Source organism: Chlorocebus sabaeus, chromosome 22 (assembly GCF_047675955.1).
Source record: "Chlorocebus sabaeus isolate Y175 chromosome 22, mChlSab1.0.hap1, whole genome shotgun sequence".
Taxonomy (NCBI): Eukaryota; Metazoa; Chordata; class Mammalia; order Primates; family Cercopithecidae; genus Chlorocebus; species Chlorocebus sabaeus.
This window is the reverse complement of record NC_132925.1, coordinates 69,706,294-69,730,531: the sequence shown is the minus strand read 5'-3', so window position 1 is coordinate 69,730,531 and position 24,238 is coordinate 69,706,294. Positions and strand designations below refer to the sequence as shown.

At 38.5% G+C, this 24,238-nt stretch overlaps 1 long non-coding RNA gene across 1 annotated transcript in view; it reads left to right on the top strand.

Moving 5' to 3' along the window:
• The window catches only part of LOC119625689 (uncharacterized), a 381,097-nt gene that overhangs the window by 52,706 nt on the left and 304,153 nt on the right, over window positions 1–24,238 (top strand). The window contains exon 4 of the long non-coding RNA XR_012090503.1: window positions 10,235–10,320. This is a non-coding gene — a long non-coding RNA (uncharacterized lncRNA). The remainder of the gene's footprint in view (window positions 1–10,234; window positions 10,321–24,238) is intronic.

Here is a 24,238-nt window from a genome sequence, read left to right as displayed (position 1 = left end):
ACTGACAGGACCTCCAGTTGGGACTGCCTAGCAGTTGAATGCAACTGTGAGTCAGGAGCTCAGAGCCATGGCCGAGTCTAGGGACCATGCTAACATCTTTGTTCTAAGCCAGAGGTCCTAAATTGGCAACCTGTTGGCCCCATCTGGACTACAGATGTGTTTTGTTTGGCCTGCATAATGTTTAAAAAATCTTTAGGATTTGTAACAGCATACACATCGAGAGACTGCATATAAAAACCCATCTTTTTTGCTTGTCTTGAAGTATCAGAACATCTGGCAATCCTGGATTCTCGTTTCTGCATGGCCAAAGCCTCAGCTGAGGCTTGGCTGCCCACTTTCCATAGGGCATGATGTCTCCAGGTTGCCTCAATCCCCACCATGCCCTGTTAAATGTCACCTGGCCAGCCCACCTCCCGCATTGGTTTTACCTGCCTAAAATTTGAGTTTGCAACGCCTGGGTTAGATTATGACTGTATCAGAGGCTAGCTCCCTCTGCATCTACACACGGCCACATTCATTTCCCTTGTGTCTCCTCAAGTTGCCTTATGCCTTCAGCATCTCTGGTTACCCTCTCAGGGTTTTCTTCCGCTGCAGATATGCACAGGTCTCTTGTCACTTGCAACATTTTCACTTAATTCTGCCATCTCCCAAGATCCTTTTTCCTTTGACTCATTCATTTTGTTGAATGAACAAATGATTCTATGTGTGAACAAACCAACTGCTTATACTTATGTCTTTGGAACCCTCAGACTCCCCTTCGCTCTCTGCAGTATTTTTGATCCCTGGCCTTAGTCTTCACCATTCTACAGGCGAACCCTCCCCAGTGACCATCCAGTAGCCAAATCCATTGACTTTTTCTTCTCTCTAAGCACATTGCAACCCCACAGTCTGTGCGCCACTGTTTCCTCTGCCCGTGGTGCTGAGACACCGGCATGGCCTGTTTCCCCACTTCGTTCATGCCCGTACAAATAATAATATCAGGATGTTAAGGAGGCCTCTCCTGACCCCACTGTCTAAGAAGGCCCCTCTCCCCATGGCATACTCTTTCTCCTTGCCCTGTTTTATTTTCTTCACAACATCTGCCACCACCTGACATTATATTAAGTAGAGCCACATGAGAATGCACATTTTGTAGGTCAAAAGCAGACAAATACTGGCAATTTCTTGTGGTTTGATTTAACATATTAATTTGCTCATTGTTTATCCTGTCCTCCTTATAATGTAAGTTCACTGAGGGCGGACTCTGGTTTGCTCACTGTTCTATCCTCAGGTCCCAGCACAGTGTCAGGCACATAGTGGATGCTCAGTGCGTATTTGTCAGACACAAACATTTTGAGATGCTCTTCATGATCTTTCTGTAGCGGTCACCAATAACCATAATCTCTTTGATATTGCACTGTTCTTCTGTCATTGTGACTTTTATGCTCCCTCTAATGCCTCCTCTCTGCCCATTCTCTGGCTTCTCACATCACTCCTTTCCAAAGGGGAATGTCCCGAAACATTCAGGCCTGGCTGTCTGTTTCGCTTTGCCATTTCTTGCCTCCTCTGAAAGTTAATCGTCCTTGTGTATTCATCTCTGAGTTTGGTGTAAATGACTTCCACATCTGTACCTGCAGCCGTGACCTCAGTCCAAAGTGAGCTGTTAGTATTGGCATCAGTTGCATATTGGACATTCTATTTTGGGTAGCCCACATCTTCAGAAATACAGTATTCTAAAATTTTACATCTTCCTTTATTTTTGAAAATTTGACTTCATCACCTGGTGTCCCTTCTGCCCTTCACTACAAAACTGAAGCACTTGGGAAGTTCTTTGTCTCCTGCTTTGTCTGCAGGGACTCTCTTCCTTCTGTCACCAACCCCCCATTGACTTTCTTTGCAATGCTTCTCACATTGGTCCCTTTCTTTCTCTTGACGAATATCGTGATTAATGCTAGAGCCTTTTATCTCACTGCTTTGTACCTTTTCCCTCAATCCTGCATATTGAGAACAGATTAACTTTTGTATAATGTTTGAATAGGTTCATTATTCTACACCAAATATATCTTTAGACCCACCTGCAACTTTGTGAATATTTTGGTCTTTTTCCAGCTTGCTTTTCAAATCCCACTTCCTGTGATGCCTTCTGAACCACTTAGCTCTCCACCCCCATTGGTTTCCTTGCTCTTGCTTGAAGATGCAGCACATATTCCCAGTGGCAGCAGCCCTAGGTGTCCTGGGAGGCTAGTCTTTCTTGAGATCCCCATCAGCTTCTCTTCCTTTAGGTAGGATCTGTGTGCCTCCTCTGCAAACATAGCTGCAAAGTATTACATCTTTGAGCAGCCCTTCTCCGCAAACAGATTTCCATCTCAAGTCCCTCCTACAGAGAAATTATAGAGCTGCCACAGCATATCCCTGTCTCCATCTTTGCTGACTTTGTTTCCTTTCCCCAGAAACCCCTTTCTGTGAATCAAATCCTTATCACAGGAGACAGTACAGCAGGGTGGTTCAGAGCATGAGTTATGGAGTCCAGGTAACTGGAGCTTGAGTCTTAACCTTTTACACTCCCTTGCTGGGTTACCCATCAGCAAAATTCAGTTGTTTAATTAAGGCAATATTTGTAAAGGGCTTAGCACAGTGCCTGGCATATCTTAAGCATCATTAGCATCAGCATCATCATTCTTCATCATAATTTAAGGCCCACTGTCTGCAATAAATCTTTTCCTACAAGGTCAGTCCTCAGATCTCACCTTCTAATTCCTATTTCACTTCTTGTCTGGGCTATTCAGAATACATCCACTTTACATTTCATAATTATATGACTAGGTTGTAAGCTCTCAGAGGGCTGGAACCATGTTTTACCCTTCTGTGGGTCCAATTCTAAGTGCCAAATCTATACATGGCTTTCCACAAATACCTGTGGGATAAAAAATTATTTGAGACCGTGAATGAAGCACAAAGCTGTATTAAAACAGAGTTCCAGTGCCTTGTCATTTAATCAGAAGGAAAATGCCTTGTGTTTCTGTCTATTGTGCTGTCTTAAAATAGGAATAATGAAATATACCAAGTACGTACTAATTTGGCAGTTATTCTCAGAAATCTGGGACTTTACACTTTAATTAAGCACGTGTAGTTAAGCGTTTGGCCAGAAGATGGTGCAGTGTTCAAGGGATCCTTCTCTCTCAAAGTCAAAACTGATTTTCAAGGAATGAAATTGCAATCCGACCAAGTCTATAAAGAAATGGGAGAAAGTGATGCCAGTTCAGCTTTGACACCATCCTAGGGCTTAGCAAGTGTCATGCTTTCATGTAGTTTCTTCCTTCCTACTGCCTAGCATAATGAGCTGGAGGACTCTTCTAATTAGCTAAATATTATTGTACATCAGAGTGGGGCCATGCTTCCTGTACATTCTTATTTGGGTTTTGCCAGCCAAGGGAAGAAAGCTGTTAGAGGCAGGAGCAGATGTAAGGAAGGCACAAAACATGCCAAGAAGTCATGGCGCGGCTTTGCTATTGGATGAGTCATTTTACTTCACATATTTTTATTCTGATATTAGTCGGAATTCTTCAAGTCAATATGTCTTACTGGAAAAATCTTTTGTGTGTGGTGTATGTATGCATGGCGTGTGTACAGTGTGTATGTCAAAGTTTTATCTACCCCTGAAAAAGTTATATAAATAGGATTTTATTGCTACAACATGTAACGTAAAATGCAGACTGACATAATCTTCTCATTATTATTATCTTTAATGCAGTGTAATGTACTGAGCCAGAAAAATAATACTGCAGTTTGATTTCAGATGTGCTGTTTACATTGGTTGGAAACTAATTTAAAGAAGAAGACTCCAAGTTGGTGCTGATCAGCCATCTTTTATCAAGTTTGTGTATCATGCACTTGTTCCATTTTTTTTTTTTTTTTTTGCCATGTAAAGTCTTCTGAAAATTGAAAACTAATTTATTATCATGTAGTTATTAGCACAATCACAAAAGAGGTCACTGGTCTTTCCTTTAATTTCTGTCACAGGCTGCAGGCCGTATTATGCTAAATCAAGGATACGGGGAGATAATTAACATAGCAACTCTGGCAAGTTTAATAGGTGAGTGATGAACATTTAGAGTTTGGCTTCGAAATCCATGTCTTAATTACCATCCGCCTGCGTGCAGTGATGAGGATGGGGCTCTAGCACACCTATTACAGATACAGTCTGTTGGACCAAAGTTTTCATGAGTTGTCCGTAAAACTATTATTATATTGAGAGACTTCAAGGCAAGAAAGAAAGAAAAGTGCTTTGTGTTTTGTTTCTTTTTTTAGAAAAAAATGTGAGAAATCTTAAGCCATTCCAATGTGTGGCTCTTTCAGAAGCATCCACTCTACTGCAAGAGTTCTCCCTGGGGGGCTGTTGTCCTCTGTGGGACATATGGTACCGTCTAGAGACATTTTTGGTTGTCACATCTGGGGGAGGATGCTATTTGCATCTCGTGGGTAGAAGCCAGGGATCCTGCTAAACCTCCTACAGTGCACAGCACAGCCACCCCCACAACACAGACAATAAAGAATTGGCCCCAAATGTTAATGGCACCAAGGTGCAGAAACCCTGCCCCAGAACCGCCCACTCCATCCCCTGTTATTTTTCGCCGCTGGTTGCCAACAGGTGTCACCGCAGGCCCATTTCTATCTGCAGCGTTATCAAAGAGAGTCCATAAACTCTTGTAACATATGGAACGAAATCCCAACTGCAAAGCTTTTGTGGAAGGCAGTTACATGCTGGTGAGCTGAGGCCTATGTAACCAAAATTGATCAATTACACAAATTAAGCATAGCCCTTAAGGAATTTATTTTATTGGTCTGGACATCTGTTGCAGTATTGTCCAAATCCAAAACTCAAATGGTGCCTCGGGTTGCCAAGTTAGGCAAGAAAATCTAGTAGCTATAAAAGTACAACTGAAAACCCTATATTAATATCACGTCCATCTGCTGAATGTTACATAAATATGCAGACTTTTTATTTTCCTTGGGAATAACATTTATTTTTACAGTGCCCAGTTTGACATTCTTATGACATTCTGTTCAGTTTATTACATTGTAACTTTAAATGTTTCTTCAAAAATGCATTTATAATGTTGTTGTTAATCTTTTTTCAAGGGTCTGTACCACCTGTTTAACTTATAGTTAAATAGAGAAGTCCTTTTTCTTATAGGAAGAATGGGAAATCTTTGGACAAAGAGGCTCAGAAAAGATTTTGAGTAACACTTGTGTAGTGTAAAGGGAAATTATATAACAGCCATGAATGCTAATATTCCATCCTGCTCTTTTACAAGTTGAAATGTAATCTCCATTTTAAACTAAATTAGCATCATTTCCAAACAGAGTATCATATTTATATCAGATTTATACAACCACATCAGATTACTATTAACATGTAAAATAGTCTCTTTTATGCTGCTGGTAAAAAATAGATTGAAGAGAATGATTTGATTTCCACTTTAATGTCAGGGATTTAAATTAATCTGAGTGGACATGTTTAGGTTGAGAGTTGCTCCAACATTGAAGAAACAGCAGGTAGGGGCGGCTTTACCTTAAGAACCTGTTGTGATCCTGGCACGAAGAAAACCTTGCAGTTATAAAAGTACATCTGAAAATCATGATGTTCCTATCATGTCCATCTGCCGAATGTTAAATAAATATGTTGGTTGGTTATTTAAATATGTTCAGTGGCTAAGCCAACTGGAAAATTATAGGATATGTGTAGGAAAACTTAGAGGACATTTTTCTTCATGTTTTTCCCCCTTCATTCTCAGTCTATATATTCAGGAAAACACTTTTTAGTAGTCAATTATTGAATGAATTCTAATCTAATAATAAGACCATCTAGAAGGGTCAGGGAAACTTAAAAAGCAAAAACAGAACTGAACAAACAAATAAACAAACAAAAAACCCAAGGCAAAGAAAACTTGGCACAGGTATCAGAGAGATTTCCTTACGGTATTTTCTATTTTAAAAAAAGAAAAAGATACATAGAATTGTATCGGATTTATTTTAAAAGAATACTTTTAACTGCAAAAGTGGTTCATGTTTACTATGGGACATTTAAGTAATATGAATCTAAAAGTGTATTCAAAAGATTTAATTTTAAAATTTTAAGTGAAAATATATTAACCCATAATTAGATGGGTGTGAGATTCAAAAAAAGGGTAACAATAGGTATTGGGTTTTTTCTTAATAGAAATTCAATGATTCATTGACTGTCATTTGTACCAGAATTCTTATATCCCCTCCACCTCGCCCCCACTTGGAACTAAAGAAGGGAGGGTTGTCTGGATAAACCCCAAATACATTCACTTTTATGGAAACATATTTCCAGTGTAAAAGAAGATAAACTTTCAGGGAAACGGGGAAGATGTCTGAGAGTCTGAATTGGTCATGAAGGCAAGAGGAGCCAGTTTCTTGTCATTTATGCATTGGTGGACTAATCCTGTTTGAAATAAGATGAGCTACAGCTGTGCCTGTACTGGAACAGGAGGAGCATAACTCCTCCAAGGTCACCTGCAAAGAATTTTCATGCCAGAGGTTGCCTTATAGAAATGTGGGGTGAATAACTCATTGAGGTAGGGTGACATAAAGGAGCATCTACCATGTACATGGGAGACCTGGTTTTTTTCCCCTGCTTTTGCTACTGCCATTTCCAAGTCAAATCAGTTACTCCATTTTAAAAATAACCAACATGGAAACTGTTGCACAAAACAATTTGTGGTGGGGGGGGTAGAGTCTATAAAAAGGTATCCATATCTCTGAATTCAGCACTATATAAATATCTAGGAGGCCTTGTGATTTATATTCATGCACCCAGTTAAGTAGATGGATGGTTGAGAAGAGAAGGTAACTTGCTTTTGGAGAGATAGACTCTAACTGGCCAAACTAAGAATAACTCTTTTGATTCCCAATAGTCTTAAAACCAACAGGCATTTTCTTTTCCTGTTATAGAACCGCTGCATTTATTGAAGTCATAAGCCCGTAGTCTATCTTTAGACTCCTGATGTAATTTCTGAATCACCAACCATTTCTGAGGCCACAAGATATTTAAAAATAAGATAAGAAATATTGACTGAGACTCCCTGAAGCCTGCAAGGGAAACCAAGATACCCCGGCAGAGGTTTACAGTGGAATTTCTCTCCTGTAGTTCATGCACATTGAAAATGACATGATCTATCCCAAGGAATAACTTAAGACCTGATCCACTTAAACAGCTCCAAGTGATTTATCATAAATGTGCTTATTTGGAAGGTTTAACAGTAACCGCTTATGGAAGGTGGTGGGGTTAACTACCAAAATTGTACATAACTTGGATCCTGTGTATGCCAATTAATCAAGAAATTATATTCTTTGACTTTCTAACAACCCACACGGAGTGCTACATCTGTGGCATGTTTAAAGAGAGAGAAAGAGAGGGATGAAATATTTCTTCTAATAAAATGCTAATGGTTTTGTTTTGGAGAAAAAATATTGAATTATTGTGGTGTTAGATTTATCTGTATGAGGATTTCTCGAGTCACAGTCAGTAAGTACTTCTGACAGAAAACCAACTATGTCCTGAATACAATATCCCAGTCTTCTAAATGACTTCAGGATTATGGAGAGGTCCCTTTATAATGCTGAAGAAAGAACACGGGAATAAATGGTGTGATAGAGAACTGTAGCAGTCGAAGTTATTACTGTGAGCATTTGTTAAATGTTCAAGAGTATTTATTTAACCCAAAGCACGTTGGAATATGTTAATTAAGACAGGTGAGGCATCCCATTGATTTGTGGTATCTCTCGTGGGCATAACTTGCACCCACTTAGTTGCTCTAGTCCTTAGGTTTTCAAGATTTTGGGGGGATGCCTACTGTGGTTAGGAACCCAGAGCTCACTTCCCTGGAGGGTTACTTTTACAAATTCAGTATCTGAAAACCTAAAAGTACCATCATCTAAAAAGAAAAATGTGGGTCAACAAAAGTGTCAAAAGTGTAATGTCATTTTAATTCCTATGATCCTTTGTGATGTGGTTCAAATGGCTTATTTTAATATTTCACTTTTCAATCAGTAGCTTTTTAAAAATGACAATTTCACAAATGCTTATGGAGCAACTACTTTGTGCCTGCACTGGCCAAGAGACAGAAAGATGGAATAATACCTGACTTCTACCTTTTAAGATCTCATAGTGCAGCAAAACAGAGAGCTGTAACAAATATTTGTAATGTGAAAAGAGCAACACTCATGAAACAGTCCAGTGCTGGACACTTACCATAGTAGAGACACTGCATCAATTGTTCTCTTTTACAGACAAGGGAACTGAAGCTTGTAGAGAGGTTAGATCACACAGTTAACAAGAGGAGAGACAAGCATTTACCAGAAGCCGTGTGTGGTTCTGGATATTCACATAGTGCTTGCCAGATGCCTGACATTGTGTTTAGGGCTTTACACTCATGAGCTCACTCAGTCCTCATGACAACCCTATGCAGGGGATACTATAATTATCCCCATTTCACAGATGAGCAAAGTGAGCTCTGAGAGGGAGCAACTTGACCGAGGTCATGTAGGTAATGTCAGAGCATCAGTTTGAATATAGGCTCTTGACAACTAAACTTTACTGCTGTGAGATATGGAGACATTTCTGCCTGGAGCTGTGGGAAGGTACAGAGATTAGGGCAGATAAATTGTAAGAAAATTAGAAATATGGTCTTGATAAGGACTTTGAAGATAATGCTTATGTCAGACTTCCTTCTGATCTGAGTCAATTGAAGGATGTATTTTTGAACCCTTCAGAAATCTCTATAAGTTATAGATCTGAATTTTAGTGAGAATCTATTTCATTCCTTGGAATGCGAAAATCCAACACAATGTCTGGGAATTCAGACTTATAAAAATCATACAGAAGTAATTCTTTAAAAAAATATTTTATTTTGAAGTAATTATAGGCTCATAAGGGGTTGTAAAAATAAGAGAGTTATAGTATGCCCTTCACCCAGCTTCCTCCAATGTTAATGTTTTATATAACCATAGTACATATCAAAAGTGGGAAATTGACTTTGACAAAATACTATTCACTAGACTACAGATCATATGGGGATTTCATTAGTTTTTAGATGCACTCTATTGTTTTGTATAGTTCTTTTCCATTTTATCACATGTATAGATTTGTGTAGCCACCAAGAAGTAATTTGTTTTAAGCTGGCATGAAGAAAAAATAAACTGTTTTGAACAATCTATCATTTTGTTTTAAGGTATTGTTATGTTTAGGGGCTGCTTTGCCAAATATCTTACTCTTTTAAAATAATTTATGTTTTAATGGAATATTACCATGATGTAAGAATGATTATTCATAGTAGAAAAAGGTTGCTAAAAAAAAAAAGTCCCCTTAGGGTATATAAATTGATTCCATTAAGAAAAATAAGGTTTCCATATATTTATTACTTAAAGCTTACTTGTTAGATTTAATTTTTAAACATTTACAGATGGCAGTGATAGGCTCTTGATTTTTCTGTATATTTCTATGTATCTCAAATGAGTATGAGCAATACTGTATTGAGGTGTATATTGAAAGGCATCATCTTATATTAACATGGGAAACTGTCTATTGCCATTCAGAGCTTTTTATTTTGTAGCTCTTGTTTCGAAGAAGGATGTGGAGGTAAAAACCCAAATTTTCAGTATGTTCCCAAAAGCCCCAGACGTCTGAGCTTAAAATGGGGTTAAATTTTAATGAAAACATACCCTAGTCAATGTGCTTTAAATTATAATTTTAAAAGCCAATCACTTTCTTTTTTGACTGACATGTGGCATTTTGGATAAATTTTTAAATCTTTAAAATCTGTAAGAAATGAATTTGGGATCTTGTAGGTATCGTATTTAGAACAGGGAAAAAAAGGGATAGTTCATAGTGAAGGGGTTGAATGAAAATCATTTGTAATTATGCATCACAAAGAGGTACAATCACAGTGCATCCATTTATACGTGCATCTGTGCATCTGCCTCTGACCCCAGCTTTCTGGTTTCTGTCTCCTTTCTTTACAAAATCTTCAGTTATGCATAGATGCACACATTAGAGAGGAAATTGGGGCTAATGATTTAGGAATGTGCTAATTAATTCTCATTATGTTCTATGAACCGAGAGAAATAGTGAAAGGTTGTCTGCATATGCATATACACTATGTATATTTTTCCACACAGTGTTGTCTTCTGAAGGAAAGTTATACTGGGTTTTTATTTTTTTTCTTTTTAGGTTCTTACAGTGACAGCTAGCAGAATCTAAAGTGCTGACATTATGACTTAGAGATGTGATAAAGAGAAACATCGATTGCATTTTCTGTAAGTAAATGTGGTGCCGGCATTGAGAGAACATACGTAATCAGATACCTGTTCTCCCTGAGTTTCTTAATTTAAGCCTCGTGATTTCTAATTAGCAGTTAGATTGCATCCATTGTTATTTTGTCTTTGGTTATCAATGATGATCAACCTTTGCTAAACAAAGATATGTCATCATGCTGGGGACACTCATGGATTTTTTTTTAAAAGGTTTTAACATTTGATAATAGGTTTTCCAATAGCTTGAAGGGTAGCTTTTAACATTTCTTTTCCAGCTGAAGTATTTCCTGAGTTCTGTCCAAGCCCTCTGTAGTTAAAGAAAAGGCTTTTTGACACTGAATAGACAATGTTGTGGCTTTTTTTTCCTTCTTCAGACAAATGTATAGGCATTTAGACCGCCACGTTGTACTCTCGTAATTGAGACACCTTGCAGAAATGGCAATTATAGGGTGACTCGTGTCAAAAATATTCAGAACAAATTATATTTTACCGATTTTTAAAAACTTTCAAAGGTACTCTCTCCTCTTTCTTTCTCCTCTCTCTCTTCCTTCCTCTCTCCCACCCACTCCTCGTTTTTTCTTTTAAACATTAAGTAAACTATTTGCATTTTTACGTTTCATCAAAGTTGTTCCAGGTTTTTTCTGGGTTTACTAAAACTCCAAATGGACTACTCAGATCAAAACAATTAGTGAAGTCTAAGGTGTTCTTAATTCCTGCAATGAAAACAGAATGGATGTTCAGGACGTTCTGTTTTGCTCTAGCTACCCGCTTGGCTTCTCGCTCAGAATATTCTTGCTCTCAAGTTAGTTCCAGTTCTGTTTATTTTGTCCTGAGCTCAGCGAACTTTCCAAAGCCCTACTCTTCAAACAACACTTTTTTCCCCCGTCCTGTGAGCTGGAGTTTATTTTGTGCTCACCCTTCATTCTGTGGGTTGTGAATAATTTTAACACAAAGAAAAAAAAATCTCCTCCTGACCACGGAGAGAAGGGGGGATTTTAGAATAAAGATAAAAATTGTTGTTTTAGCCCCCAAAGCAAAGGACTTGGGAAAGAAGAGAAAAGGGGGGGAGGAATAGAACAGCAAAGGAAGAAAAAAAAACAGAAAAATTTTTTTATAAGGGTGTCAGTGCAAAACAGGTGTTTGATGAAGCTCAAGCAAAACAAATGACAAAGTTAGCATTGAAGGGCCAAATACATGATACACATTTAAACTGCTTAGGTAAATTTATTTATGAAATAAATATGCAGTTTTACAAATCTGAATGTGGAGCAAATGTTTACAGATTGAAACTTATCATTTCTTGATTAACAGTATGAAGTGGGGCAATAGTCCTATTGAAAGCCATTCTTAATTGGGCTTATTGTAAATGTTTTGGTTAAAAGAAAAGATTAAAGTGAGCTGTGACCTCTGTGGAATGTTGAGACTGGTGAAATTTCTGGTTTTAGCATTATCCTCAAATTGTCTCACAGAGAATTACGTATAACAAAGTTAAAAGAAGGCAGAAGATCCCTACTCTTTGTTTCAGGTTTGCCTAGCATCCAGTCAGAGATGGGTGAATAACAAGGACAGAACCATGGAACTCCAGTGTCCTTACTTAGGAGGCCCATACTAATGGCAACAGCAAAACAGTGCTACATAGACATAAATAATTTGTGATTGCAAATGTGCAGGTACAGTGTAACAAAACTGTTCTATCCTTACAGTCTTAGGTGTTGGCACTTTTCTTTTGAGCCCATGTATAGAACAGGACAACATGAAAAGTGAAATATTCAAGCCATGAAGAAAAAGAAAATATATTGCTGTATTTTATTTATGGAATGCCCACAATGTGCTGGTTCTCTACTGGCCCCAGAGAAGTACAGCTGTGATCAAGACAGACATAGTTCCTGCCCCCATGGAGCTTATAGTCTATCGCAGAGCTAGACCAGGGAAAAGAGTATGAAGTGTGAAGAATGAGAAGTAGAGAGTGTTACAGGAGCCCCCAGAAAATGAAGGTTATTGGTTTAGTTGATTTTTTCCCTGCTTTTCTGCTTCCATCTCTTTTCCTCTTCACCCTCTTTTTTCCTCCTCTTCCCTTTCTTTCTCTCTTTCCCCTTTCCCTCTCTCTTTGTTCCTCTCTTTCCCTCTTGATCTTTATTTTCCAAACAGAATTCAGCCAAACTCATTTTTAAAAAGAGAAACAGTCTAACATTATTTAGAAAGAGCAGCATATTATAAGTGGTTGCAGCCATAGGCTTGGAAGGTTGTGACCCAGAAATTGGAATCCTGGCTCTGCCATCAACTAGCTTACGTTCTTAGTCAAAAGATATTGTATGTGTCTTCTTTTTATTAAAAATAGAGCTAGAAATATGTACTTTTAGAAATTTATAGGAATTTTAGGTGTGACCTTGTAAGTAAAGTCTCTGGCTTCTTTCCTGGCAGGTAGTGATCATGCTAAAATCATTAGCTACTACCATATTATTATTATTCCTATTACTATTATTATTTTTCTTTTTATTTTGTAGAAGCAATGTCTGTATTATACAACAGCTAAAAAATAGTGAATGATGATATTAATCAATTGAAATAATTTTCTCCAAAAACAGTGACTAGCTTTGGTATTACGTAATTCTTACGTTTTGTTTTGCCTATTCACAAAAGCTGTTGTTTTTGAATGTTAAATATAAAAACCATTTTCAATAAATACATCTTTAGATAAGATACTAAAGCCACATTGTTTACAATTGTGTTGTCTTTTCCTCTGAACATTTTTAGGATTAAAGCTTGAGCCAAATTTCAATGAGTCCCTTCAGGAGACAGGGAAATTCATTAATATTTACTTTGATTGAAGAGCGATTGAGACATATTTCTCCATGCACCCATATAGAGTAATGTGATAGATTTTTGTGTGTGTCTTTTGAAATCAGTTGTACTGTATTATAGACAAACCCTATGTAAGTGTGAATATGTATTTATATAATTTGATAGTGGTAAATCACACATTTATATCATTTGATAGCACTAATTCAAAAATTAAAATTGTTATAAATTTGTCCTTAATCAGGACATTTAAAAAAATCAGTCTTCATGAACGCTTTTAGATTCTGGAAGTGCTCACACTAAGTCCCCATGTATAAAAGGTAAAGGTGACATAATCACATGTAGAATTTAGATAGCCTCCTCTCTGTTTGTACATAGTGTGCATGTCCCCCACCTCCAATCCCAGCCTAGGCTTTAGCATCATTGAACATCTCTCTTCCAGGAATGGTCTTTTTATTCTCATGCCTTCTGTTTTGCTTTGTGGTCTGATCAGCCTGAAATGCCTTTCCCCGTCGGGGTGAAATCTTACTTATCTTTTAAGGTCTAGTTCCAGTGTCATCTATGGTGTGATTCATCTCCCAGTACCCCTGGGTGTAATAAACTGGTCCCTTCTTTGTACCCCATAGCTCTTTTTTCCTCTCCTGGTACATGATAGCTGTTTGAGCATCTTTTCACCTCTCCACACCAGGAACTCCTCAGTGAGTTCTTGAGATCTATGCCCTATTCACCTCTCCAGAAAATTTGATTCCTGTCTTCAAGGAGTTTCCAGTCTGGGCAAGGAAGCAAACATGTAAACATGGAATTACGTTGCAATTTGGAAAGTGATGTAAAACAATTATCTAAATTAGTATACACAGATGAGCACTAATTTACTAAAGAATCCTGCTTTTCTCATACAACAACTGAGCAGTCGGCATGTAGGTGTAGTCTGTTTCTTAAAATAGCAAATGTTTTCCCAGTCTTCATATCAATATTTATGTTGTTACTCATGCTCTGTTAAAACAAAACAAAATAAAACAAAATCTCTCAAATGACATTGTATATCTAATGTTCATGATGGGGAATTTAGGAGTCTGTTGAAAATTGTGACACATAGCAGGACTGATGCTTCGTGCTCCAAACCAAATAAAGTTTCACTGGACCTTAACTGTAAGCTAAGACTTTAAGTGCCATTTATTTGTTGAGTTTTGCCACTCTAAATTGTTCAGCTTGGCACAAGACCTTTAAAAGAAATTATAGTTTAATTGGTTTGTGGTTTATTTTCTATTATATTAAAATGACCTGCTTATACTAAAATGACATGCCTTTCAAAACCTACTACAGCATTAAAACATTGTTGTAGTGATAAAAGATTTCCAAATGTTATTCTGAAAAGCAAGGAAAAGGATTTCAGACAAACACATAGCTCAAAGCTCAGTATAGTGGGTTATGTCGAGCTCTTGGATGTAGCTATAAAATCATCTTCTCTTTCATACATGCCTAGAGTTTTGGGCTTTTGGAAAATGTTTTCTATAATTGTTATTTTTCGGTACCTGTTTTTTTTTTTGTTTTTTTTTTTTTTTGTAAATATTCACTCTGAGGTAGTCCTATTACAGTAGGCTCATAACACCATAACCTTATCCATATATAGCCAGGCAAAGCTTTCTGCTGTTAAGTAGAACTTATGAATACTTAAGAGAAGGAAAGCATTGCTATTCTTGAGCAAATTCAGAGAGTTTAGAAACATTATTTTGAAATGTGCTTCCTTAAAGTCAGAAGAACTTAATTAAGTTCCCAGGGTTAATTGTTTCTGAAGTGTTAACATGTCATTTGTCTATTCAAACTCCAAAGCAAATCTAATACGGGATTTAATAACCTGTTTATGTGAATAGAAATTTAGGGTGGGGGTGGCGTGGGAGAAGAAGGAAAAGCTAATAGGCTTTTACCTAGTTAGTGGGTTTAAGGAAGAATTCTTTCTGTCTTTATTTGAAACAAAAGGTAAATCCTATGTTCAAAACTCCTTCTATTTGGGAGCATAAATTGGGATGACAAGGAAGTTTTGGAACAAAACAGTATTTTTACACTTTGTTCATTTCATATTTATCACTAGCTTGTTTGCTAATTTTCATTTGCAAGAGGCAATTCTTCCAGCTAACTGGGTGCCTCAATGGGCCACTGATTTCTTTGAAGTGACAGTCTGTAAATATGCATAAAAAAGGGATGCAATTAGCGTGTGTGTGGTTCAGTGCAGCCTGATTCCATTGGCAAGTTTACCCACAGTGTTGATAAGCTACATTATCTAGAAAATTGGCCGCTGAAAAACAGCACCTCTGATTGCCAGCAAAGGTTCCAGATAACAGGGTGCTGAAGAGAAATATAATTGAGGTTGAATATATTAACCAAGGTGTCACATGCTCCTTAGAAGCTCTAATTTATCAGCATGTTGGAATTTTTATTAACATTTGGAATGCGTTTCTACCACACTAATGAAGTGGAATTGGCAGTTCAGGTTTTAGTTATTGTCATTTCTGAGAAGTTAAATGTAATTTCTCGTTAGACACAGTTATGTAAATATATTTGTTCAGGGGCTAAAAAAATTATACATTTTACAAAATACAAATATGTTGTTAAGAGGCAGTGTGACAAATCAGTGGTGGCTCGAGTCCTGAAAATCAGCCATGTATTTATGCTGCATTTTGTACATTACAGCTCTTCTTTGTGGGGGGAATTTGAGAGAAGTGAAGGAAGCTTAATTTCATTAACTCTGCAACTGGCTCGCCATTGTGAAAAACAGTTAAAATTAGCCACTGTTTTAGTAGGCTAGCACGTCTAAGAGGATTTTATGATTAAACTATTTTTTAAAATGAAAACTTGCTCAAATTATAAGGTGAATTAAGCTTTCATGGAAGATATCTGCTTTTCTTTTTTCTATTCTTTTTGGAAGTGCCCAAGATTTCTATTCATTTTCTAATTCCAACAAATAGGTTTGAAAGATATTTGTTAACAAGACTATTAATTTCTATTATAAAAATAAATTAAGATGTGCAAATTTGAAATTATTTTAGATTGCATACATATGTGATAACACTACATTTTTTTGAAGCAAAGAAATAAAAATCATAAACTTTGGGATAATGTTTCCTTAGGAATAAAGAGGAGGAAAGAGTCAGAGGTATCAGGGGAACATACACAGGCAGTTTCAGCTGTATATTAATAGTTACTAAGTTAGGCGATAGATTTTTGAGTGTCTGTTTCATTATGATAATTCATAATTACATATATGTAACATATATGTTTATATAGATCCTATATCAGAATATAAAACATTTTTAAAAGGAAATAACTCAATTTCTATTGACTCATAAATTTTGTTTTCCCATGAAATGATTATGAATTACAGTCTGTAGAGCACTGTGTATTTGTAACATGCTTAGTATTAGTTAATTGCACACATCTCCGACCTCAGGGAAGGATGCCACATTTTTCCTCCATTAGTAATAGATATGCTGGTCACAAGGCATTGGTTCCCTAGAGACAAATGACCCGTGGAAGACATTCTCAGCTTTCCCTTTGCATTCACTCCTTAGCAACTGCCAGTCTTCTACTGTCCTATAGGGCTCCTGATTTCATTCCTTCCTCTCCTACTGGCTGCTACCACTCTTGGCATTCCTTGACCCAGTTTATCCCTGCGGCAATACTTCCGTGCATTTCACATGCTTATCCTCTAGCCCTCAACGATAAACTTCTCATTTCTATCACCTATCCCATCACATGTGTGTGGGGGGAAGATTTAGAAGGTGGGGGTGGGGAGGAGTGGTGTTCCCTTTATTGGCAGGAACTTCTGGTTGGAATTGAACTTAACACAGGAGATTCTCATGCCCGTTGGACAGTTACTCTTAGGATGCCCATTATGGTAGATGTGGTAAATTGTCACTTAGCACACATTTTGTTTTTCTTCCAATGTCACTAGTTAGATAGCTAAAATCTGTAATTCTCAGACTCTCTTGCAGCTAGGGTTCTGGAAAAAAATTAGGTTCACATAGGTGCATGCAGGTGCTGTTTGAAAGGTAATGTTCTAAGTGTGGTTCACTAAGTCCCTGGGTGTGGAGTGGCAATGTGGTGGCCTTGATTCCAGATCATGCTTGTATCACTGTGTCTTTGAAATTAGCTGTTCTCTGGGCAGCCTTCAGATTCCTCACATTCTTGAGAAAGCAGATGTGGAGACTCCCCTAGCCTGCCAATTTTTCATTGTGGTTACCTTGATTTACCTGCTTCTGTGGCCCTTCCTACAGTTTTGAAAGCTCTTATTTCTGTGTGTTTAATCCCTTTCTACCCAAGTCGTTTGATTTTAAGAAACTAAACCCTGATCAATACCCCTGCAAATCTGATTCAGATGACTCCGTAACAGGACCAGGCCCAGAGTAAAGCAGTAGAGACACCCATGGCACAAAATTTAAGTTGTTGGGCACTTTCAGGGTCATGGTAGTGTCTCTTTAAATTTTATGTCCTGGGCAACTCTCTTGTCTCACTTTAGTGCTGGCTCAGTTCAATAAGCAAATAGCAGATGTTATTTATTATAAAAATAATTAAATCACATCTATAACAGATGTTGGCAAAATACAATCCATGGACTAAATCTGACCCGCTGCCTGTTTTTGTAAATAGAGTTCAGTTGGAACACAGTCGTGCTCTTCTTTTATGTACCGTCTATGGCTGCTTTTGCACTGAAGAGCAAAATTGAGTAGTTGCAACAGAGAATGCAAAGCAGAAAATATTTACTCTCTGGCCATTTACAGAAAAAGTTTGCAGATTCATGCTCTATATGCTACTGTGGATATGCCTAAATGTGTGGGGTAAGACTGCCTGAGATCAAACTCTGGTTCCTCTATGAGTCTCTGGCTAAGTTGCTTAACTTCCATGGAGTGGTGTGCTGGAATCACCCAAAACCTGTGGGTATCTCTTCTTAACTCTCAGTCCATTGATCATCTTGATAGCCAGAAATCAGCTCTGGTGGGAGTATTTCCCCTAGGAAAATTAGCAAATGCTACAAATCAAGGCTTCCTCAGAGACCCAGGAACTAAACACTTGCCGCCTCTATAAGTATGGATGGACCCCAACTTATGATGGTGTGATTCATGATTTTTTGACTTCACAATGGTGTGAAAGTGATATGCATTCTGTAGAAGCTGTGCTTCAAGTACCCATACAACTGTTCTGTTTTTTTCCTTGCAGTACAGTAGTCAGTAAACTAAATGAGATATTCAGCACTTTCCTATAAAATAGGCTTTGTGTTAGATGATTTTGCCCAAATATGTGCTAATGTAAGTATTCTGAGCACACTTAAGGTGGATTAGGATAGGCTATGATGTTTGGTAGGTTAGGCATAGTAAATGCATTTTTGACTTATGATACTGTCAACTTATGGGGGGGTATCAAAACATAACCCCACTGTAAGTCGAGAGGCATCTGTACTAGATTCTTCTTTTTCCCAATGATATGACACACACACACTTAGTGCCCCATCTGGAGCCTCTTTAACCATCAGTGCACCCAGCCCCCAGCTGCTGTGAGTGCTGCAGCTAACAGCATATAGCTGTGCTCTCCTCAGGGGCAGTCAATGGCTTGCTGATATGGGTGGCGCAAAAGCCCAGCTCCTTTGCAGCATTCTGTCATGCAATTTATGCTCCAGAATGCCTCTCTTGCCATGGGTTAGACCACGGCTAGACTTTGCCTGGGATTCTTGATTGGCTTTTTCACCTTCTCTATCTGGCTTCAATTTTCATTACAGGTTTGTTCTAAATTAAGTCCAGGATCCAGACTAGGTGAGGTGAGGACAGCGAAGTGCCTAGAGCACACATTATCAGGAGGCACTCACTGTCAGGCCAAACAAGTGTTGTACAACCCTTCTAGGAGGAAGAAAACAGGTGCCTCTGAAAATTTTTTGGCTTAACTCTTTCCCTCTCCTTACCCTATTCTGGTCCCTTCTTGCCCAGATAAATCACATGCACTTGAATTTCTGCTTTAGCCTCTGTTCCTCAGCAACCCAACCTAAGGCAAGTTTCTGTATAATGGATTGTTACCTATTGATTGCTTTAAGGACTAAATGAGTTAAGGTATGGGAAACAGCAATGACTGAAACAATAATGGGGGATGAACAAATACATGTACATATAGAAATAGGGCTGAGACAGATCGCTCTTGTGCCTTTGTGTATACTCTTCTGCCTATCTGCAGTGCATGCTCTGTTTCTATTGGCTTACCTAAATGCCACTCTCCCCTTCTTCCCTGCAAAACCCTATTTTGTCTATAAGACTCTTACTGGCTACAGCATTCTAACTGACATTAATTTACATAATTCTCCAATCCCTGACTCTGTTTTTTGTTTTTTTTTTTTAACCAAATAATTTTTTTCTTTCCATTGTGTTTTTGTCCTATAAATCATTATCTGTATAACTTACTTGAATAGATTGACAAATGTGGTAAAATCAATATAACGATATTGCAAAAATGATCCTTAGAAGCGTGAAAAAAAAGATCCAACTGATAACCTTTGGAGATGTGGTTCCTGTGGTTTCTACTAAGTGTTCAAGTATAAGGATAACCCAGGGCCTAGAGCTCACTCCATTTGCAGCCCAGGGAGGTGGGTATTTTGTAATGGCTACAAAAGTTGTTTCTTTGACTCTGAACAACAGACTTTTAATTGCTATATTGATAGGTATCCCCAGATATCGTAGTCAGTTTTGTTCATTGATACTGTTACCGTCTATCTCAGCACGCTAATTTTTTCATAGTTTTCTTTGTTGTTGTTGTTGTTGTTGTTTTGGTTTTGTCTTTGTTTGAGACGGAGTCTCGTTCTGTCCCCCAGGCTGGAATGCAGTGGCGCCATCTCGGCTCACTGCAAGCTCCGCCTCCCGGGTTTACTCCATTCTCCTGCCTTAGCCTCCGAAGTAGCTGGGACTACAGGCGCCCGCCACCAGGCCCGGCTAATTTTTCATATTTTTAATAGAGACAGCGTTTCACCATGTTAGCCAGCGTGGTCTCAATCTCCTGACCTTGTGATCTGCCCGCCTCAGCCTCCCAAAGTGCTGGGATTACAGGCCTGAGCCACTGCGCCCGGCCTCTTCATAATTTTTATCACCACTTATAATTTCCTAATTAATTTGCTTACTGACAATCTTTCATCCTAACAAGACTGTAAGCTCCACGAAGACAGGCTCTTCACTCATTCCCCATTATTTGTAGCCCACCTTGTGCATGGCAGGCACTCAGTGAATATATGTTGCAGTGACTCACAGAACAAATGAATTATGCAGACATTTTCAGAACTGGCATATAGTGACATAGTATGGGTTCAGTATATATTTGCAGAGCGAGTGAATGAATGAAGTCACTTAAAGGAACCTTCTGGCACATGTTTCACAGGCCAGGAGCTTCTCTTATTTGAGTTTGATAAATATTGTTGCACTTTTCTACAAAGTACAATGAACAATCAATAGATATTCACAGGTGCTTTTTCTGAAATTAGTCCTCATGTAGAAAATGCAGGAATGTGACACCTAAAATTAAAAATGTGACACCACAAATTATTGACTCTAGAAATACCCAAGTCATTGAGGAGAAAGATGAGTTTAGGGTAAGGAGTGTAGCCAAAATGATTAGTGTGACACTGAGACGACTTTCTAAATTGACTCAAAGAGGGATGGGTTCACATCAGAGTGTTTTGCTGTGCAGGTGTAGTGCTGTGACTTGGTAATGGGAGGCCCTGCTTTGACTGTTATTCCAACACAGGAACAAATCAATTGGTGTTGAAGATGTCAGTCAACTCTGTCCTGGTGTTGGCCTAAGAGCCTCCCTCAGAACTTACGTAGTGGGCTTATTTGGAGATCATGGAGTGAACAAGGGCAGTGGATATTAGGAGACCCACTCTGGCTCAAATAAGAACAGTGTTGCTTCTGTCTGGTAACACAATGGGAGAGACAGTCTAAACAAATAATCCATATAACAAATAATATTGATATAATTGTGATTAATATTAGTTAATAAAAGTCCAATGTCTTTAAGAGCATTTCCCAGAAGGAGCTAGGGATTTCCCAGAAGGAGCTAGCCAGGGATTCAGGGCAGTATGGGGAGTGTTTCTGTAGAAATGACATTTAATCTGAGAACTGAAGGATAAACAAGAGTTGGGCTACATGTTGGTGGGGAAGGTGGTTTGGAGAGAAATTATTGCTGGTAAATTCTCAGCCTTTTTTCCTTAGGAAAATGAACCCTCACACCACCTTGGTTTCTGGTCCTTTTCTTGTTTCACACGCACTTATTTGCCAATGCTTAGGGGGAACACAGTGTAGTCAGTGGAAAAAATGTGGAGTGGTATGAACAGGTGTTTGAACCCCAGCTCTGCTCTTCACTGAGCTGTGTGTTCTTGGGCAGTCTTCTTGTTTTCTCTGAGCCTTATCTGTAAAACAGGACTCTACATGAAATGTAGGGAGGATTAACAATTACTCTCCCAATGGCAAATGCTGCTATACAATCTACCATGTACTGTTTTTAAAGTAACTCATTTAATCTTCCTGACAGCCCTATGAGATAGATGTGGTTGCTATCCCCATTTCTCAGATGTAGAAACTGAGGCAAGAGGTTAAATAATTTGCCCAAGATCACATTGGCTGGTAAATGATGGAACTAGGATTCAAATCCAGACAGCCTGGCTCTCAAGTCTCTGTGTTTTGCTACTAATTCTTGATTCATAAAGTGGCCCCCGGGAAAGGGAGCAGAAATAATCTTCATTGTCATTTCCTCGGCTATTGGTGAACCTCAGACCCTAAGGACTTTTGTTGATCTGTAGGACTCCTCAGGGGCACAGGGCTTGGTTATTAGAAGCAAAAGCACTCCCTTTTATTTAAGAGCTCAGGATTGTGATCATTTGCCAAAACTGGCCGTCTTGAAAGGATTGTATCGCTTGCCATTTGGTTTTCATTCTGAGGCCACATGTGACTGTAACATAAATACTTACGCGAGATATCATTACTCTGAAGTTTAAAGTTTACATGTCAGCTCCCTGTCTTTACAGCAACTGCTTTGGGTCATCTCTCTTCTGTTCAAGCCAGGAACTGTGGAAAATCATTCTCATGCACAGATTTCTATGTCACCTCTATCCCCGACTTCTAGCAACTAAGGGAAGGGCTGAAGTGGTTCTACCTTATCCCATCTGTATGAGTCACCAAATCTTGGCCGTGACTTGTGTTCAAAGACAGCATCAGGACCTTAAATTATGAGTTGTTCTCCAACAATTGCTGGATTTCTTTGAATGCCTCTGGGTGTTGAGGGCATCAAGGTGGAGGTCTTCTTCAAGGCAGTAGGGATTCATGCGCTTTTTGCTGCCTTCCTTTCTTTCCTGAAGCTTTGTTTGGTGAACTCCTGCAGACCTCAGGTCTCAGTTCTGCATATCATTTTAGAACATCGCCTTCCTTCCTTGACTTCCTTTCTTGTATTGAAATCTGACCTCTTATTATGAGCTGTCATCTCATCCTTAGTTAACCTTCACACAGTGTCTCCCTCTGTACATATATTTTTGCATGATTCATTTTGATGTCTGTCTTTCTAGTGAAACTGTAAGCTGCATTGCAAGGAGGAGCTCCGTCAATAAGGGTGGAATGAGTGAATGAATGAATGAGTGGAGATGAGAAGCACTTACATAGCTATTATTCCTAGCATTAGCTATTTTCATAATTCAGGCTAATTGGAATCCCAACCAGAGACCTTGAGATTTACAATGAAATATACCAGCACACACACTTTAAATGAATTTTGATTCCCCATCTCACTCTTCTACCTTGACACTGTCACATCAGGATGCTCATCACACGCGTGTTTCTCACTGCTTTTGTGTGTTGTTCTTCAGCACCAGATTTGTAAACAAACCTCAGTGGGAGTGCCCTCAGGAACTCATCCAAATTATTTTGCCTGGAGACTGTTTATTAGGGGTTACCTCTAGCCTGCTGCAGCCCTTTTCTAGAATCATGTAAGGGTAAAGTGGTGAACAAGAATGGATTTGAAACAGAAACCACCATTGCAATTGACACTAATTAACAGAGCTGAGAAAATCTTTCATTAGGAGCGTCTAAATCATGCAGCCTACTTCTACTTAGAAGGGAAAGAAAAGTGGCCTGTGAACCATTTAATAAAATTTGAAGAGATTATTTTTCTTCCTCATTTCTCAGTGGATATACTGGGGTTGGAGAGGATAATTTGTTTAGAAGTAGAGTAATGGGAAAGGGGTACAGGCCCCTTGCCTTCATGCCTGTCCACACTTCCCATGGTTCCGACCCTTGTGTTGAGTTGCTCAGCCAGGCACTTCCCTGCGTTACCTCCATGATAGCTTTCCCTCCCCGTTAATTCTATATTTTCAAATTTTAGAGTCATAACTATGAGACTGACATTTTATTACTTGCAGACAACAGCAGCAACTACAAAAGGAGACAATATCTATTCAGCACCTACTGTGTTCCAGGCACACTATATGAATTATTTTGTTTAATTTGCAAGCAATTTTGTGAGGTAAGTACCACTAGTATCCACAATTTACAGATGGAAATGGGACTATAGTAGGGTAAAACAACTAATTACATTGACAAAATAATGAATCCTTAGCAAAGGACTATAAGCTTATCCCTCCTGGACACCATGTATACATTAGAATAGCATGTGCTTGGAAACAAGATGTCTTATCTCAAGACTAGGTGGGTGTGGGTGAGTTCTGGGGAGGAATCAGTGAGGGCAGAGGGGAGAGGGTTAGTTACTGTTTCTGGATAAAGAGGTCAAGAGGTCATATTTGGAAGTGGCATGGCTTCAGATGCCTCTCACATCAAACTGTAGAGTGGGCACCTTTTCCAACTATATACTGGTTTGACCTTCACTATATTTAGTTAATAATGCCTCCTGGGATTGTCATGGGGATTAAATGAATAAGCCCATGCATGTGTAAATTACTGAGGACACTACCTTGCATGGGGAAAATGTTCAATGCATGTTAACTCTGCTGTTGGAACTAAGTTTTTACCAGCTAAGTTTTTACCAACCTTCCCAATCCTGAAAAATATATTTTGACAGCAAGAAACAGTTCATAGTTATCTGTTTAATATCCTTC